General features: G+C 44.1%; 1 long non-coding RNA gene across 1 annotated transcript; it reads right to left on the bottom strand.

The window, feature by feature from the left end:
- Positions 1-3,332: 3,332 nt before the first annotated feature.
- LOC144248310 (uncharacterized) lies at positions 3,333-4,262 on the bottom strand. The gene is made up of 2 exons (XR_013341690.1): positions 4,127-4,262; positions 3,333-3,983 (listed from the first exon to the last, which is right to left on the bottom strand). It is a non-coding gene; the product is annotated as an uncharacterized LOC144248310 (long non-coding RNA).
- Positions 4,263-4,885: the final 623 nt, after the last annotated feature.

Below are 4,885 nucleotides of genomic sequence, written 5' to 3'. Positions count from 1 at the left end.
GCACTGGGGCAGACACGCTACAGAGGCTTTAAGCGGGTAGACCTACCCCGGGACAAAGAGTGCAGTTTGGCAGCAGCTCGGGAATGAGCCTGAAGAGAGGCCGACCGAGAGGGAGGTGGCTTTCCCCTTTTTCTTTTGCTTTATCGGGACCTGCCGGCTACATGCTAAAACAGGCAGGCTTCCATTCTTTTTCCAAGAGGGAGGTAATGCTCCTCACTTTGTCTTTGACAGGGACCCATGCTTGAATCCCTTGGTCAAGGCACCTGCAGTGAGACCACCGGAGGCGGACAGTGGCCGAACCCAAGGCTTCGGGGACAAGCCTTGGTTAACAGGAACACCCAGGCCTCCGGAAGGGCCGAACCATGAAGGGACGTCCCTAGTTCGGTGCGACTTTTCCATCAAGTCAAGGAGAAGATTCAAGTCATCACCGCCTGCGCCCAGAGGGTAAGGTGGGCTAGACGGGGCAGGGACCGCCCCGACGGACGGCTGGGTTTGCCATTTTTCTTTTTGCGTTTTAACCCCCGCCCGCTCCCAGACTGGGGCTGTATCCCTGCATGTCCCTGGCAGGCGGGTGGGTTTTCCTTTTCTGGGGGGGGCTAGCACTCTTTGCTGAGTGATACTCTTTGCCCAGTCTTCTGTGGGGACCCATATTGGATTGTTTTTTCTTCTCCTCGAAAATGTTGTCTTCTCTATCCTCCCCTCCCCATTCTGGGCTGGACGGAGGGGGTAGAAAAGACACAAGTGGGACAAACATCTAAAAGGTGACACGTTAACTATGGGAGAGTTGTTAAAAGAGGCCCTTTACACCCACGCATTGCGCCGACATCTAGCTGCGTTGGGCCCCCCTCCTATAAATTTCCCCTTTTTGCTTCTGTGAAGCTCCCTATGCCCCCATCCCCTCGGACTTTCCTAAAACCCTTTCCTATCCTCCCTTGGGGATTGCTGTGGCCGAGCCGCCCCAAGTGCCCTGCTGGACACTGCTCAGGCCAAGTGCAGTGTATCTGGCACCCCCTCCCAAGAGGGAGGTCACGCCGCTCGGGACCCATTTCCCGCCTTGACCCTTCTTTTCCGCCCCTGGCTTCCCGCCAGTCCCATTTCTCTCCCAATAGCCCTGCACCGTCCCTGCACGAGGCTAGTCCCTATTGTGGGGAGGCGGGGTTGGATATTCCCCCATCCTTCTTCTGGCTCCTCCTCTGGGGGGAAGGATCGGGAGGGACCTTCTTCCGAGGAAATGGAGTCAAAACCTGGGACTGGGGATCCGTCATCTTGTTTTCCCCCTAACATGGTGGAATCCTGGTCCACCCCTTACCGATTCCCCTTATTATTCATGACAATCACTAATTAAGTGATTGTCTGATTCCCCGATCGTATTCCTTAATGTACCGTATGCAAGGTTCCCTTTTATTTTGCTACAAATTCTTTTTATTGCTTTTGATTATTTTTTGAATAATCTGTTTGTTGAGTTATATTTTATAGAAAGAAAGATCATCCCATTTAATTCATACACAAGGTATTATGCCTACCTCTCAAACAAATATTCAAATTGGACAAACCACGTCACTGTCTGCTGACCTGACTCTGCTTTAGGAATTTTAAGAAGCTGAACATCACAAGCGCCGTGACAAATCAAGTTCTAAATCAGATGAAGTCACAAATCCTGCTGTGTTTTGTACCCTTAATCTGGAGTTTCATTTAGGACAATTTTATATATTCCAGATCAAGTTTTTATGTGCTACATGTGTTGTAAACATAATTAGTTTATCCTTTTTTGATGTCTTTCAAGTTATGTCCTTTTAATAATGTGTAATGTTACAATTTGACTAAATATTAAGTTGTTTTGTTGTAATTATGATTAAGTTATTCTTTTCTGGTGTTTTTCAACTTAAAGATTTTTCCCTTTTCCTCCTGTTTTGGGAAATCAGAATTTAGTTTTTTGCTGATCTCTGTTGTATTTCCGACCATCATTTGCTATGTGAACCATGTGGCTGCTGCATCTTTTCAGGCTTGCTGCATTGCTGTGAGGTTTGAAACTTATTTTTGACCAATCAAGGTTCAAATTGCTATAATCATGATTAGAATCTTGTGGTCAGTTGTAGTAATTTCTTTATTCTTCTTGTTTCTATAGATTGTTTGTTTTATTAGATTATTTCATTGCTTTTGTTCATTGTACTAATTCCAATTACTAGTTATATTTAGTTTGATCTTTTATTGTAATCTATTCAGATTGTTTTATTTGGTTGTTTCTGTTAGAATCAGTTAGTATTTTAAGAGTATAGTTTTATTTTGATTTCATATTTAAATTGTTTTCAGTTTATCAATCATTTTATTCAATTGTTTTATTAGACAAAATTTGTCTAATTTAATTATTTAATTCAAAGAATTCCATTTAATTATTTTATTTAAATTTGATAGTTGTGATTTTAATTATTCTAATTCAATTATTTAGTTTCTGTTAATTATTTCATTCTTTTTCAATCACCTGATTTTTAATTATTCTTAGTTAATTTGAACTAGATTTAAGTTGCTATTTCAATTCTATTTGTTTTATTTGTTACTCAAATTTCCTTATTTCAATTATTTTAATTTATTGCTTATCTTTATTGTCATTATATTATCATTATATCATTATATTATCATTAATTCAAAAGTTTTCTTTTTGTTTGTTTTCAATCACTTGATCATTCCACCGGGTATTATTTACATTATTTTAGATTGTCACTCAGAGCAGCAAAGCATCAAGTTTTTGTGCAGTTTTGTGTTTGCTTTGGGAGCAGTATAGCCAGCTAGTAGTTTAAAGGTCTGCTGTTGTTCCTGGCACTGTTGCTGCTCGCCTCCAGCCCACTGCTGCCGGCTGGCCCAGCTGAGCCTGGGACATGCCGGAGCACTGCCCAGTCCCCTGCCTGCTACTGACCTGGGTTGGACTACCCTGTCTTCCATCTAGAGCTCTATCTTGCCCTCCAGTGCTAGTGGCCGCTTTAAGGTCACTGCCTGCTTTCATAATGTCATCTTATTTGCAGTGGTGTTCTTGCAAGCTGACATGATTGGGGAGTTCAGAGTTGAGCTGTAGCAGAAGTAGAACTTGCATCTGTGTGCAGCAGGTCAGCTTGAGGTATCTGAGGCATTTGAAAAAATAAGGCTGTTACTGCCCTTCTAGCCCTGTTAGTGTAATTATGTGTTTTCATGTCCTTTTAGTAATTTGCAATGTTATCATATCCTGTTGTATTTTGTCAATGAAGTTTATATTATTTACATGCTATATTAATTTGCTTAAACACTAGAACTCTCCTTCTTTTATGTAAGTGATTAGTGAAATAAAAGGGCCAGGAGACCTGTTCCTTTTTAAGGCCTTTATTGAGTGACCAGCTCTGGGTTGGGGGCCCGAGGGGTCGCGCACACCGCCGCTGCTCCCACGTGGCGACGCTGAGGAGGAGGAGATCGGCTCCGCTAGGCAGCAGAACCGGGGCTTCCGTCCTCGCGGGCGTGCCCAGGAAGGCGATTTTCGGCTCGTTGTCTGGGGCCCTGATTCTGCAGTCGCACTGTTTATGTTAGGGCGGCATGTTGGCGGCTACTCTGCGGGTCTGGCGCTGTCTGGGGACCTTTTGCCGATTGTCCGATCCGGTCTGCGGCCCCGAATTTGGCGTGGCTCGTTGTCCTTGGGGCTCTTTTCAGGATTTTGCATTCGGTTCGCGATTTGCATATTACCAGAGACAGCGCAGCCGCCGTTTTGGGGAGCAGCGGCGGTAAAAACCCGGCGGTCACATAGTGAAGGGCAAGTGGGGCAAGGGGGAAACATAACAAGGGTGCACATAAAGGGGATTTTAACGGGGTTTGAACAGTTAACAGCATTTTAATTAACATTTTCAATATAAAACTGAATTTATTCATAACAAGAGCAACTGTTCCTGCAGCTCTCGGTGACAGATGCTGCAGCCTTGTCCACAGGCCTCCCTCCTGAAGACTCAGGGGCAACATTGATTTTCCCTCTGAAAGAACAACAGAAAAAAAGGAAACTAATGATCATTCAGTATTTTTTTGGAATCGCATCAAGGATGCAGTTACTCTCCTCCATATAACAATGTTAGAAGCTCTCAGACGAGCCTCTTCCATTCCTCTCCAATGGGTTTACCTGGGCAGAGGGAGACCTTTCAGACAGGGACCTCCTGATCTCCTGAAACATTTGCTCTATGGCAAAGCCAAGATCCACTGGTGGCAGTTGCTCTTCCCGAGGTACATTCTGTGCTGAGCCATCGATGCTGCTCAACCTACACTGGCTGAAAATGCCCGAGGCAGCTGCAAGAATCCAAACACAGTGGTCGCACTCCACAATGGTTCTGGTACACAGATCTTTGTTGCTTCCTTAGATCAAACAACACAGGAAATATGCAGGCAAATCAGGAAGAGAATCATTTGGCTTTCTAGGTGGCCCTTCTTAATAGGCTTGACAATTTTGGGCCAAGAATGACAGAGCCTTGAGGAAAAATTCTTCAGTCAGGATTTATGTCTGGAGTGAGAACTGATCTACCCCTCAGATAGGCCCTGATAAGCAGCCTTGATGGGGCCTCGAAGCCTTTGATGCAGTGAGAATTCAGTTGTGGCGCAGTTAGAAATTATGTTAGGGTAACTACAAAGTAATGAGCTATCTGAGCATGAATTAGAGGAGCGCGGCAGTGTGAAAAGCCTGACCACCTTAAGGCAAAGGTAAACAATGTTAGCATGCCAATCAGAGTGCCTTTGTAAACTAAACTATATGGAAGTGTATATAAACTGCCATCTTACCACTAATAAAGGGGAGAACGTTGCATTAATCATATTGGTTGGATTTGCGTTCTGACCTGTCCAGTCTTCCCAATTTAATGAGGTCCCTGGCTTTTAGTAACTTTTCATG

Source organism: Lonchura striata, chromosome Z, assembly GCF_046129695.1.
Source record: "Lonchura striata isolate bLonStr1 chromosome Z, bLonStr1.mat, whole genome shotgun sequence".
NCBI classification, from domain to species: Eukaryota; Metazoa; Chordata; class Aves; order Passeriformes; family Estrildidae; genus Lonchura; species Lonchura striata.
Note: the sequence above shows the minus strand (reverse complement) of the source record. Positions and strands in the feature narration are given on the sequence as shown.